Source organism: Amblyomma mixtum, chromosome 8 (assembly GCF_055824585.1).
Source record: "Amblyomma mixtum isolate Tamu chromosome 8, ASM5582458v1, whole genome shotgun sequence".
NCBI classification, from domain to species: domain Eukaryota; kingdom Metazoa; phylum Arthropoda; class Arachnida; order Ixodida; family Ixodidae; genus Amblyomma; species Amblyomma mixtum.
This window is the reverse complement of record NC_143019.1, coordinates 5,210,899-5,226,025: the sequence shown is the minus strand read 5'-3', so window position 1 is coordinate 5,226,025 and position 15,127 is coordinate 5,210,899. Positions and strand designations below refer to the sequence as shown.

At 45.5% G+C, this 15,127-nt stretch overlaps 1 non-coding gene across 1 annotated transcript; it reads left to right on the top strand.

Moving 5' to 3' along the window:
* The first annotated feature begins 530 nt into the window (after positions 1-530).
* On the top strand, positions 531-602 carry TRNAT-UGU (transfer RNA threonine (anticodon UGU)). The gene has a single exon. It is a non-coding gene; the product is annotated as a tRNA-Thr (tRNA).
* The last annotated feature ends 14,525 nt before the right edge of the window (positions 603-15,127 follow it).

The following is a 15,127-nucleotide window of genomic DNA, read 5'->3' as shown; positions in this document are numbered from 1 at the left end:
CTGTATTGTGCTGTTTTTTCTAGAGAAGAGTACTTTTATAGAGCACCATTTTTCCACTTTCTACACCCATACTAACCACGGGCTGTCAAATGTAGCTCTGTATCCTTTAAACGTGTTCTGACGTTATGCAAAAAAAAAAACACTAAATGTTCGACACAAATACCGGCCCTTGAGAAATCAAACCATATACTAAGAGATGAACAGAAATCGCACAGGAAAGAAGGAATAATTAAAACATCCTCAAAGCATCGGGCCGGACGGTGCCTTGATATGTCTTCCATCGCCATGCACGTTTCTGAAACCTTCGAATTTAGCATATTACAGCACGAAAAAATACCAAAAAACATAACAATCGCTAGAAACGCACACAGCTTCCACTCTCGCCGCTCGATGACGTTCTACGTAACATCAGCGGTAACTCAGGACGTGCTACGTCCGCCGCTTAAGAGCAGGGGTGGCGCTGGTGAACACTCTAAAGGTTAGGTTATTTGTAAACATAAATACCCCCGAAAGCAGAAGAATTGACAGCCGTCGCCGTAGCTCAGCGGTAGAGTACCGGACGTGTAATTCGGAGGTCGTGGGTTCGGATCCCACCGGCGGCATATGGTTGTTTTTTCTTCTGCTTTTCTAATCAATCAGCTTTAAGCGATAACATATTCAGTAATATTCTAAATTGAACAACAGCACAAAATTAATATATTAAATAAAAGTCCCTCGTGTCCCTTGTTTCTGTGGCTGTTGGCTTCTATGAAGACTACATATATGTCATTTCTGCGGACGAAAGCGGAAGGGCCACTTCCACAACTTTTTTTTTTTCTTTAGTGTCCTTCTAGTGCCGTCTCTTCCGCATGTGGACTTCTCGGAGCCTGGCGTTCTGTTTCCAGGAACCGAGGTCTTTTATGCTAACCCTGAAACGCAGAAAGAACTGCATCCTTATTCATAACGAAGCTATGCACTTTCATCATCCTTTCTCTCTCGCATCATGCAAGTCCAGCTGACGTTTGATGAATGCAAGTTGGCTTAACTGCTAAAAGACGTATTCCTCTGTATACTCTGATGAAGGACGGTCCTCCGTTCGAAACTGTTGGTATTAAACAAAGGTAATCGGAAAGTTGCGACCCCTTCATTGTGTGTGTGTGTGTGTGTGTGTGTGTGTATTATATACCTGAGCAGGTTAGCAGTCTGCCACAAAACTGGTTGCAAATTGACTGACAGACATACACACAGCATCTAAATGCGGGGAATGGCCATTAGCGCAATAAAACTATTACCAGACCGCCATGAAGGCCGCTGTGAGCTTCAGTGTGTGTGTGTGTGTGTGTGTGTGTGTGTGTGGGGGGGGGGGGGGGGGGTACACGCATACATACGGAGTTTTTCACGAACTAGTTGAAGCATAAGTAGGCGCTCTGTTCCCTGAGACCCCGTACACTTCCGAATTTCTTGTGTGCTCTCTGCAGGCACTATAAAGGGTGCTGTTTACCGACAGTGTAATTACACTCTTCCATTCGCTCGGCGCCAGCCTGCTCGTCTTGTAACTGGACCCCTATGTTCCACTTGTTGATTTTTCATTTTCTCTTTGTTTACAAGCTGGAGTGCACATTGCAGCATGCAGCCGCACCTCTAGCAAGGCAGACAGAGACTGATCTCAAACGCTAGAAACTAATTAAACTGCGTGAGCTTTGCTAGACCGTTTTCCGCGGCAAGAAATCATGCGGGCTTAAAAGTGCGGCCGTTCCGCTCTGCCTACAAGTAGGAAAAATGCGCTTTAATTTCGGCTCGTGAAGGTGAACCGAGTGGTTATAGCGCGTATATTCATCAGGAAAGTGGATTTCTGTAAACTTTGCCTTCCAGAGTGCGCTTTGCTTTGTCATGGTCGTGTTCGTCTGGGCTCCGTTCGCTTTTTGTCGTTCAGAAATGGCCAGAACACCAGACAGCACATGTTTAGAACGTAAGGGAATCGAACAAAAGGATTTAGCAGAATTAGGGTGAAACATGATCCACGCAGATGAAACAACGAGCGTGGTCATAGAGAAAAATCGAGACATTTGAAAAGCAATTTTTTAGTTTCTTCTAAACTATTCTCTTGACCAAAATTTTTGTTTCATATACAGTATGATGATTGAGGAAAATACCGAAACTATAATATTTGTTACCAATTGAATAAAGAGTTGAATTATTACTTGTAGACAGATTTATTTTGTCTTGTCACAGCCACGTGTTTCGGAAGCCCTTTCGCAGGAAAAAAACATTGTTGAAATTTACATAACATGATATCGTTTACGGTTTATGGGGTTTAACGTCCCAGAGTTACGCTACAGCGGGCGCCGTTGTGGAGGGCTCCTTATAATTTCGACCACCTGGCGTTCTTTAACGTGCACTGGGGTCGCATAATACACTGGTCGGTAGCATTTCTCCTCCATCGAAATGGGACCGCTGTGGCCGGGATCGAACCCGCGTCTCTCGGGTCAGCAGCCGAGCACCAGAACCACTGAGGCACCGCGGGGGCCAAAACATAACAAAAGTAATTACAGAATATTTGGCGAGTTTCTGAAAAAAGAGGTAAAAATCTAAAGACTGCGCATTCAAGGGGCAATTGGTTTTACGCAAATGTTTCCTTTTCAGCACTACGGTTTCGCAGTGGTAAAATTCAGAGAGGCTCTACTGCTATCCCAGAGTCTCCCACAAAACACTGGTTGGCGTAAACGCTGTCCCATTCTATCAAGTATGTGAACATAAATTGCAGGACCTTATCGCGCACCGGTTACATAGGCAGCGTCCCAAGTGCATGCTCAATTGTTGGACCCGCCTCACGGCTCAGGGCTCCCACCACCCCGCCTACGTGCAATGTCTTAGAGAGGTTCCAAGGTGTTTAGAACGCCACACGATCACGCGTTCCACCCAATGACTGTGAAAATTGTACTAAACGAGAGGCCGGTGCATTCAGGGTGTGGTCACGCCCGCTGCCCCCAGCACGCTCCCCACCTGAACACGGCTGAGGCAGCGTGAGGCAGCTGCAGGTGGCAGTCGCGTGATCACGTGACGGAGCCACGTGTGGGTCGTCCTGAGACCCGCATCGTAGCTAATCTGTTAAAAGCCATTCCTCAGGAAATAATTTCCTGCCTCCCAAGGCTTCTCAAGCGGAGAATGCGATAAGTCCTGCGCGGTGAACGAAAAGATTTTCAAGCTTAATGCGTTTCTTTTTAGTGTGGTTAGTATAATACACGATGACATGGCAGGAAGATATAATGTTTTTTTAAAATAGCAACTGAAGAGGAGACTCACACAGCGCAGACCATAAAAGCAGTTTCGGACGATATTAGCATTCTGCATGTGGGAAACGCCAATGTTTCTAGAAATGAAACAAAAAATGTGCGCAGTGATTGTAACCGTGAGGAAATTTTTTCGCGCTTATTTCAGCAAGCCTATGACAATTGCAATATGACTTTCTTTCTCTGAAACATTGCGTTATAGTGCGGTGGGTAAATGGTTAGTGTTTACTAAGACTGCACTGTGCATGGCAGTTTTTTTTATTTATTTATTTCGCTTCCATTGAAATGCGGCCGCCGCGGCCAGGTTCGATAGCGCGATCTTGGGCCAGTCGGACGGCGCCTTCGCGCCGACTTTACACCTTGCACATATTGGGAATTTTCTGAGTTATAGTGCGTGCTTTCGAAGCGGCGAACTTTGGGGAGTACAACTTGAAGGCTAATATCCCGAGCTTTCTTTATTTAGCCAAAGAAGCTTTGTAGGCCTCAAATATGTACATTCGCCATTGCGAAAATTCAGACATGAATGCAATAGTGATAGAAAATTTCACTTCATAAATCACCTCCAAGCTAAATAGTCCTCTTCATGTTTGGTTCTCTCCAATAGTGATGCTGTTGGATCTTGGAGCAAGCTGGTGCAGCTTGGCAGATAAGTGCAAAAAAAAAAGCAAATCTGACTGGTGGCAGTATTACGAATGTGCATAACCAAACATTTAACCTTAGAGCCAGAACGGTTGCTGGGAGAAAACTTCCTCACCCAACTCATATATATAAACATCGAAAGGAAGACCAGGAAGCTGCCGCATTTCCTACTTACTTTGTCTCCCCTCATTCCGCAGATAACATGCGGGCTCATTCAGCTCGCAATTCAAAAAGGGAACAGAATCTCTCAGCGTAAACATTCCTTCGAACTTTGTGGAATCATAAGGCATAAAACTAATGTATCACCTTGTTTATGCACACGAAGTTCCTCCAGAATACAGTGGCTCTGGGGGAATGGGTTTAATGTCTGCAGGTTGCCTCAGATTTGTTGAATTCACTTCTGCTTGTATGGAAATTCTAAATAATTCTCACGTTGAACCAAGGCATTAAATGCTGGATATCACTTTTTATACCTCCGTGTTCTAAATGGCGCTAAATCGCTATCAGACGAAAGTAAATATTTACTTTTTTTTCTATCAGCGGTTGCAGGTCAGGCTGTATTGAAAGGCATTTTGGCGTCCTTCTTTTTTGTAGATACATGCCAAGATCATCTTGATCAGTTCCGCTGTTTCTGGGGCATATTATTTTTATTTCCTTTTCGGTTGCCCCAATCTCTTCTTTGTTTGTTTAAACACGACTCAAATGAGCCATCATTCTTGCGCGAACAATTGTATGTGTTATAAATTCAAAGCAATGGTGATTGTGGCATTGTGTTATCTCGACAGTAGCATCATCTTCTCGCTTTGGAAGGTATGAAGATACTAATTGCGTCTACTTTCGTGGCCTTAATTCATTGACAGCCTCAAGTTCGAACTCACGGAACTTTTTAGCATCCTCTACTGTAATGCATGCTCAAGAACTCAGCTCCCCTACCGAAACCTCTACAGCGCTTCCTCACGCCTTATCGTGCTGGCTCCACCTGATCAACTAAAATGGCACTTTCGAAAGTACTAGTCTTAGGCTTGCTTGAAACTTTTGTGGTTTTGTCAGCAGGTGTCGCCTGCCTCATCCCAAAAATTCACGGAGGCTGTGCCACCGCGAAGAACAAGGTACTGTTTGCTGTTGACCCATTTGGGATTTCGCCTGTCAGCTCGACGAAATTCTCCCTCCAATAATAAAGATTTCAATACTTTCACAACCCACAAACTCGCTGTAGTGAGGATGTTGCAGTCCTAGGATAGGGAAATGACATTTCCCTTCTGAACTATTGGTCAGCAAACTTAGAGAGCTTCCATTCTAGATAGCTCGGCACTCTGTTCATGTGCGCCGGGGGCAAATCATATTTTAAAGGAAAGCCTTCTTTTCGGCTAATTTGCATTACACCTTTGGACTCGAGGTCTGTAAAACAAAGCCTAGCGAGTTTGCTCCGCATTATGGCTAAACGAAGATTGTACTCGAGGTGTCGACGTCTAGAATACACACCGGTTCGAATGTAATTTTGTTTGTCAGGCCAACCTTGTGCGAGTTTTTTCAGTCGGAGGCAATGGTGAAAGATTGATGGTTTTCAAGTTATCACTATATGTCATATATGACTAAAACTGCTGGTGTTCGGAAAATTGATGCAGTCAGTTGTCTTTGGAGCTGAAAATGTAGTTATTTTCTTTCAGAACATTCTAATGGTCAAGAAATCTGAACATACTTTCATTAGTATAAATCTTACAGGTGCCTGTAAGAAGTCTCATAGAACACAGGTGTACTCCTTTTTAGCCTGTAAAAACAGAAATATCGTTATTAATGCTACTGCGGTGATGGTAAGCTTCTTAAACAGGACATGAAGAGTATAATCTTCCTATCAGTCATACCCAACCATGGCAAAGAGCACCTATGCCGTCAGATGGCTTTAGAATTTCCAGCAAAAAAATAACATTTAGATGAGGGAATATAGCAAGGTGAAATAAACTTTTCGTGAAGTTAACTGATGCCGTTAAGTATACAGTATGCGAGCACCAAAGTGTAGGGACCGAAAAATATAAGGCCTGGAAAAAGAAAGTTGGGTTGTCTTATTCAAGTGGGAAGTGCGTTGCTATTACGCAAAGCGCTATCCTGGAGTCTAAATCAATAATATGGAGTTATAATTATATCAACCAGCAACAACCTCAGTGTGACTTCATGAGCATGCACTCACGAGTTACTAACAGAAATTTCACAACGGAGCTTTTCCGGTGCATTTTTGATATTCATCCGGACTCATGCACAATCATTGACTTCGTTCCAGTTCTCTAATCCCTCCTATACTTGATCTTTTTTATTCTATTCAAAAATAATTTACTCAAAGGATGCACCTTTATCGCAGTGCAGCGTTAAGGGACATCCAAATGTACTGCTACTGATGATGATTTCAGTGGCGCAACGCAGCTTGGCTATAAAACGCGATACCACGATGTATTTTACGCTAAACAAGGTGGGGTGAAAGACTCATTTTTGGTTTGCAACTAACCATTTCGTTTTACCACGCACAATTTCATACACTGCACGATCACTTAGTTACTGAACTCAGCTTTATGTAAGAATCACTGCGAAGTCAAATAATTTTTTTCTTCAAACCCTGTTCGTGTTTGCGCTGAAAAACTAAAGACTCTCTAATGACGCTAAAAAAAAACCCTGGAAAGTCCCACAGTCACTGTTATAATCTCTGACCTTCACCTCCGCTGGTCGCCTCACCCTCTCACGGTACTTGCATTGCCAGGCGACGGAGAGGGAAAGGAAAAGAAAAAAAGTAAAAGTGCTGAAGCATGCGAAGCAAGGCCTGAGGGGAAAGAAGTCGATACGACTGCCTACGTCGCGGGTTGATGAGCCGTGCTGGGGCGGGCGAGACGTCACCGCTGTAGGCGGTGCGTCACATGGTGTCTGCGCTTGTTGCCATGCGGGCGGATACCTCGAACTTCACCCGCTGCCCATTGAGAACGGAAAGAAAGCGTGATGAATATTGAGAAAAGGATGCTCCAGGAGGGAAAGCATCTATGTATAGCAGTGTTAATGCTGTTTTCTTTTTAATGCGGAAACTCGGGAATCGAAGCCGCCAGCTGAAGGCGACTCATATTGCACAGTGCCTCCTCACTTTACGCGTGGATTCTCTTTAAAGCCTAAAGCCACTCTTGTGGCTCTCGTCTAAAATCATTGATCGGAAATAGTGAATACGATGATCAATGCTATCCTGCGTCCCTTTCTGCGTATTCATCAACGTATTTCCAGAAGTTATTTAAAGGGCCTCGGATATAGCAGAGTGCCAGGAAAGTCTTTTTTTGTGTATTCCCAGCAGGCGTCTGTATGGTTCCTCTAATATTTCGTGCATTCTGTTCCGTATGTAGTTAAGTTAGAGAGGAGTGGCCATGTAACGGAAAACACAAGAGCGGAGGAACCAAAAAGAACACACTTTTTCAACCAAACCTCCGTGAACGCAGGAATTCGGTGCACGTGGGGCACACTTAGGGCACACGAAAGTACGCCAGCTATCCTGTACTAAAACTGACAATCATAGCATTTATTAAAATAGCCCTGTTTCGCAAGCTACCATTCATATTTCTTTTGTTTTCGTTTTTTACGGCACCTTGGAAGGCATCAAAGAGTAAGCGCCAAAATCATGAGCTACTATATAGCCAAAATGAAACATTTCGAAATCGGGGAAGTATCTGCGACGAAGCACCCTATTGATGCACGCACTCATCATTTTTTACTATAGGAGGGACAGCTGCGGTGCGCCATAGAAGACAATACCTCTATCGAGTTGCGCGCTCACATATCCTCCGTGACCCTGGCAAATGAAAATGAGCCAGGACGTATGAGTGAAATATAATGCAAGGAGCGATAGGCTGAATACGGCACTGGTAGATGTATTAAGGTTTCGGCGAAATAGGCCAACGCTCCTATGAACCTGTGTTCACGCAGGGTGTAACCACTATAAACCGGAGCCGTGCTCCTCGCATTGTAATCACCTGCCCATAAAGTCTCAGCTATCTCTGGAAACATTACAGACGGCCGACGACTGCCACTCAGGAATAGACGCTACAAGTTCCCGTCTGCCGCAGTAGCAATTTGTCCTTATGGTTCTCTGCTGTCGCTTGTGTTTTTTTTTCTTCGTACGTGGTGGCACCGGTGACGCAATAACTATCGCTTTTCGCAACTGGCTTTTCTTAATAGCGTTGCCTCTCGTACTGAAGGCAAACTCACAAGGAAGGTGGGCGATGTCATTTCGGTTATGAGGGAAAAAACAATGTCACGATTTTGCTCTGCTTAAACTTATTGTAGTTTCTGTCCTCTATACCACTATGATAACTCAGCGCTGAAGATGATTACTGCTTCGTTATGAATGCCACGCAGAGTCCGCTGTGCTCTGGACCCACCCGGTGGCGCTACGGCACGTCAGCCGGACTCATGCAACGTTTTCAACGCAACACTGCTGGCCGTAGGACAAATCCAATTGCGCCAGACGCCTTTCCCAGCTGATGATTTCGGCTGCTCGACGAGTTAAAATAAAATGAAAAAACAAGAGATGCGCAAGAGCGAGCTGCAGTGCATTGTGTCCATCTCTCAGCTTGAAATTGCGTTTTGCGTTTTGATTTGGTACACTGCAGCAGTATCCATGAAACGCAACCAACAATCACGAACTGTCTGTACTACTGAAGGTCGTTCCAGCGACTTGCGGTTTTGGAAGCAAGAATGTCGCACAATGCTTAATTTCACAGTAGTACAAAGGATTCTCTCTATCATCCTGTTCCTGCTGCTCCTCTTCAGCTTGTCTGGCCACCACCTTGCAACTCATTTCCTAGCTCCTAATCCACGAATAAGCACAGCAGTGCTCGCATTCATTGATTTCGGAGCTAGTCGAGCTTTGCTTGAGTGCTGACCGCGGTGACGCCTTCTTTGTTCGTGTGTATGCATGTTTGTGTTCGGACTGTTGATGTCAACTTCACTTTTTTTAATGTTCACCTCTTGGCTCACTGCCCTGTGTGCGTGTGTGCTCACAGCAGCCCGCGCGCAGCAGGAAAGACTGATTACCTCGACGGTAAACAAAATAACCCTTAAACCTTCCTTCCGTTTGGCTGACGCACCGCACTTACCAAAGGCAGCCCGACAGCAGTTGACAGCGGAAATGGAAGTAATTTGTTAACGGAAGTAACCGTGAGCTTGGAAGGAGATATCTGGCGTTGCTTGTTCACGTGAAAACGGAAAAAATACGCGTGAGTTCGCCATCGCCCACAAGGGAGCCAGAGTGATTGAGGGCAGTAGAGGAGACATCGGTATTGCAGCAAGAAAAGGGTTTGGTCTCCGCACCATGCCTGCAGGTGCGGACACTGATTGCCGAACAAGCCAAAAGAACCATAAGCATACGGCGACAGTTGAGGGCAGGTTACCTCTATCGGGGCAGTTGGAAGCAGCCAGTCGAGGCGCTCTTAAGAGATGCTTGTTTAGATAGAGTAGATTGCTGTAGTTTGGTCTATGGGTGTATGGGTTTGGTTTGGTTAGGGTTTAGTTTGGTTGTGCCCCCCTCTTGTTTTGTGCCGTCGTTGCGCTGTAATAATGAATGAAGGTTTATGGGGGCTTAACATCCCAAAGCGACTCAGACTATGATGGACGCCGTAGTGAAGGGTTCCGGAAATTTCGACCACCTGGGGTTCTTTAACGTGCACTCACATCGCACAGAACACGGGCCTCTAGAATTATGCTCTCATCGAAATTCGGCTGCCACGGCCGGGATCGAACGCGCATCTTCCGGATTAGCAGCCGAGCACCACAACCACTGAGTCACCGTGGCGGCTTAGATGTAGCAGGTTAAATACTGCTAACTATACCCACTTGACCATGCGCATCTATCGATTTGGATTGCCAGTGAGCAGCGGGTGTGTGGTGACAGAACATTTGTAGTTTCCAAATGAAGCCACCAGTTATTATGATAGCAAATATCTGAAAACGTGACCAACTCTTTTTTTTTTACGGACAGGCTTTCTGTGCTTATCAGTTTTAACAGTTCAACTCTCGTTTGCATCAGAAACCGATGCTAGAAAATTTTGCTTCATTACACCCGTTTGAGAGTCTCAGTCAGCAAAGGAAGCGCGAATTCTTAAGAGAAGTGAAAACCGCATATTTTTGATTCAAAGTGCGCCTTTTACAATTATTTTTTAACCCAGCTACTCTTTTCCGTGATTACGCTTGTCACCACAAGTTTGCTACCAGAGCGGCCTGGCCTCACTTGCTTGGGGCCAACTTGAAATCATTGCTGGCACTACCAATGATAAAGTGTGATATTTTAGCCTGCAGCTACCAAGCACTATTGTCAAAGGTGTAAGAAATCCTCCAAAACTGCGTTCACTTTGTTCAAAGAATGATTCTCAACTTCCTTATTATTCTCCTTATCCATTTAATTCAATAACTGCAATGGCGAAGAGAATGGCGAAATGAAGCATGGATGTCGCCGACACTCGCAGCTACGGACCAAGCAAGTTAGGTGCTTTCTATTTAGGACGAGAGGAACAGAACTCATTAGTCATACTTTCTAGAGGGGCCCCTTTGTTTCACTGGACACGTACTTAAGCGGGCAGGGAGCTGTTGCTTTCGTCTTGGTCCGGGGACCAGGAAGAAATTTTGTGTAACTACGAAGTTTCTGTCGAAGCTGTACAGTTTTCCTTTGTCGACGTATGGCTGCTATCATGTGGATGTCAATGAGTAATTAGTCCCTTATTACAAATCTGCTCCACCATGGGGGATTTCCCTAAACATTTGACTAACACAGTTCCCACTTCGAGTTATTGATCAATTCGCTCTCGCCCTACCACAAGCTTGCCGTCTCGGTGAGCTCAATTGGTAGGGCGAGTGCTCCGGTGAAGCGATGGTCCAGGGTTCGAACCCCGGACCAGGACGAATTTTTCTTTTACTACGAAATTTCTGAGAAAGCTGTATAGCTTTCGTTTGTACGGCAGCGCTCGGGTGGATGTCAGTGAGTAATTACTCCCTTATTACAAGTTTTTCTTAAATCTCTATCAATTTTACGAGTGTCTAACTCTTTACGCGAATGCTTTCTTTGCGTTCGCACGTAGTGCGAGCGGTTCCGAGGGAACAACTACGAAGGTCATCAAATTCTTGGCAGTGTCTGGAAAAAGCCTCGCTTTTGGCCAGCTTTAATTATTTCTTCGGTCTCTCTTTAGCGCGCTACGACTATCAAGGCCTGCGGAAGCAGGTCCTGCAAAACAATGTTCAAAGCTTCTCAAAACATTATAAGTGATATTACGCGGAAGACTTGTTGTGTAACGAACGAACAAAATTATTTAGTCAGTACTCGTTATTAGATTGGTTAACTTCTGCAAGGGCAGACCTCGATGACACGTAAAGGTGGTTCATTGCAGCATCTTATCTTTGACGAATCTGTAAAAAGGTTAGCTGGCGTTCTGTTTAAACTAGGTTCTCACAAACAACTTTCAAGAAACATTCCCACATAGATACGGTGTTGAAAGGGTCATTGAGAACGGGGTCCTGAGGATGTCTCGGAAGGGGCATAAGCCTTTGCATATTTGGCAAACCAGTCGAATGCAAATCAAATCAGTTCAACGTGCAGCCACTTTAAGAATTCAAAGCGGCTTCCGCTTCGCGAAGGCAGGCTTTTACCTGCTTTACATTGCTGAGAAGTTTGTTTTTGAAGCACAGAAGTTGTGCGCTGTAATGGAGGTTTCGAAATTAATTTTCATAGCCAGGGGCTCTCTAACGTGCACTGAGGTCGTATACTGCGGAATAAATTTTGCGTTGTTTCTCCATCCCGTGACCTCGGGCACAGCAGGTGACTGTCACAACGACTTAGCCACCGTAGAGGGTCGCGTCTATCTGCGTTAGTCCTAATAAGAGAGTAACATTCCCCGGTGTTCCTATTTGTTTCTTTCCTCCTCAGCTTGCATGAACATTAACAAAGAAGAAATGAGTCCAAAAACGTTTTTCAGGGCAATCGAGGCAGGCCTTTCCCACTTGTCCTCTAATAGAAGGCCATTATCTGGTCTACTCGGCACACAGCCCTACGCTATCGTTTTGTTCCTACTTTTGTGTCCACTTCCGGTTAATCGGTTTTGTCTGTCGCGTGCTCCAGATACGCTACCTGCACCAAACACAGTAAATGGAAGTTCGAAAACTCGTTCCATGAAAAGCGCTCTGTATTTTTGGAAGCATTAGCTTCCGAACATATTTACATACGAGAGAGGGCGCCCCTTCGTAGCGTGCTTGGAGGTCCATTCAGGAGAGCGTTAGTTACGCCTTCGTGCAGGCTCTATATCTGAGAACCAAACATCCTAATATATCATGAATGTGAGTCACGCCAAGTGGAACAAAAGTAATATCCGGCGAGTGAGCAAATAGAAGGTAGCAAAATATGTGTCGGCGCGCCATGCACTTTTATGCCAAGGACGCGGAAGACTCACGTATGAGACACATGGTGCCACTGCCGAGGGTTTTAATGGCTTGAACACCGAGTGAGCGAATTTTTAGAACGCGGTGCTTTTGCCGGAATGGGGTTGAGCGTCAGGAAACATATTCTTGCTGGTTCGATTCGTTGGCAACAGCCATTATTCATGAACAGCGAATAGAGAAGATATGAAAAGACGATCTGAGGAAAGAAGTAACAGGAGAAATTGCGAACAAAATTAATTAGGACTGCCGTATTAAATGTATTGACAGCGAGAAACCAGTTTTCGAAGCCAGGTTACTACAAGGAAAACTGTGCAGCGAACTGCACTTTCTGTTCGACAAAATAAATATAGGCATCCAACACTGCGCGCTTTAAGTCGTTGTGCGGAAACGCTGGTTGGAGCAGTGTCGCTGAGGTTGCCACCTTGCGTCCACGCGTCTTGACCTTATCGCGACTGGGGTGCTCTCGCAGTTTAGCCTGGAAGTTTTAGGGTGGTAGCAGCTTTCGCACACGGATGCAAACTTTTGCAGCGACGGCTCTAGAAACCGGTTTTCTCACCCACTTTCTTACCTATTTTACGCCCTTGTTACCTGCTTTAGATAGCCAGGTGACTAGCATATACATGGTCTGTTCTGAAAGTAGTAGGACACATTTTTTTAAACAAAATTTATTCAAGAGAATAGTACAAACGATTACAATTTTTCAAGGTAGCACCCTTCCGCACCTACTCACTGCTGCTAATGAGTTTTACAATTTTCGTACGCCTCCAGGAACGCCTGGACCGGAATGCTGTTTAGCTCCCTCGTCACGGCTTGTTGAACCACCTCTACCGATCCGTGATGTTTGCCCTCGAGCGTCGATTTTATTCTCGGGAATAGAAAAAAGTCTGGCAGGGCCAAGTCGAGGCTGTAGGGGGGCTGAGACGTCGTTGCCGCCTTGTGCGGGACAAAAAATCGGGGTCCTCATTCAGATGACGAAGAAGATCCTACCGGTTGGCCTTTTCCTCCTCTGACAACACTCCCGGCACCAACTTCGCGCACGCTTTCCTCATGGGTAAGTTTTCTGCCACGATCCCAAAAACTTGGGTTTGAGGAATGCTCAAGTCATCAGCAATCATTCTGATAGATCACCCTTAAGTAAATGTTTCCCTCGCTACACATTTTCGTTGGTCTTGCTGGTCGAAGGGCGTCTGAAGCGGTCGTCTTCCTCCACTCTTTCCTTACCTTCTCGGAACAGCTTGTGCCACTCAAAAAACACCTGATCTACCCATGGAAGCGTCACCGTAGGCCTCCTTAATCATGTTGTGAGTCTCTTTGCCCGTTTTATCAAGATTTACTCAAAATTTGATCGCGTATCGCTGATGCAGTAAACGCTCGACGATTCTGCGTGACGAGACGTTTCGACAGGGGTTCACAGTACAAGCGACCTCCTCTTTTTAACGGCCGAGAGCCGACTGCCGATTTTCCACAGCATTCCCAATATCCCCCTTCAACGATCCTGCACTCGCAGACCACCTCTCGTCCGCCCGTTCGCCCAGGAAAAAACCAGTCCTACTACTTTCAGAACAGACGATGTATGTCCGACCTTTTAGTTATGTCAAGCTCTGGCTACGTTGAGCCCAATCTAGCCGCTCGAACGAGCCCCTCGAGTCGGCTCGAACTTCAGTGCCTATTTTCGTCACTGGCTTTGCAGCAATACATGTGTTTTAAAATAGCACTTGCGTGTGCGTATGACTAGGCTATTAAATCTGGAAGAACTTTTGCGAAAGACTTGTTTTCCGCAAGGCGCTGTAGTATGTTGTGCATAGAGTCACAACAACTCCTCGCGTTTATTATTTTCCATGACGACTGCTGCCCTGTAACAAAAAATTGTCAGTTTTCGTCCATTCATCTGCATGAGCTTCTAGCTATCATGACCCGAAGCGACTACGCGTCAGGGTGTCGCGGCTGATAATGCTGCGAAGGGTGTGAATGTGATATTTGGCAGCTGCTCGTTATTTTCCGGTGTTGTTCTCGGCTTCAGTCCTAGATACACAGGACCGATATCTCAGGAACACACAAGACAGATGCGAAGTCAAAACACACCGCTCGTGCCTTTGTTCAGAGGCGAGTATACTAGCCTCTCTCTTGGCCATTCGCCTGCAGGTCTGTACATCTACACTGTAGAACTGTCCCTCCGGCGAACGAAGTTGACGCACGCCTGCCGCTGGTCACCGCATATCCCGATATAGCCTCTTGCAACAACAAAAACACCGGCCACTCCCTGTTTTTGCTGGACTCCGCAAGTCAAGGTTTCCTGCCTCGCGTAAGTGCAAGAGCGAGAGCACTCAGGGTCGCTGGGGAGCCGAGGCCAGCGGCTGGATAAACAAGCGGTCGTAATAGGTTAAATATTTTTTTCCCTGCAGTTCTTGATGCTTTTGGGGCAAACGTCAACTGAGTCTACCCCTTCTGCCACTGATAGTCTTTCCTTTTGTATTTTCGGTACGGAGCTGTGAGTAACTGGCCTATGATGCGTTTCTCGCTTTAACATCGATCGCTATCTGGTACAGAGTACGATACTATCGGGACAGAAGTTAAAGGATGCGGGTGTTAGGAAAAACAAATGATTTTGACTTGACAATGGCTGGCGGCTAAAAACGGAAGCGTTAGAAAGGATAAAAAGACGTGTCTTCTGCAGAACTAATACAACTCTAATACCGGAACAATATAGCGAAGGACGCATGATATATGAATTAAGAGAAAAAATTTAGATCTATCGTGGAAAAAGAGATCAAGGCGTT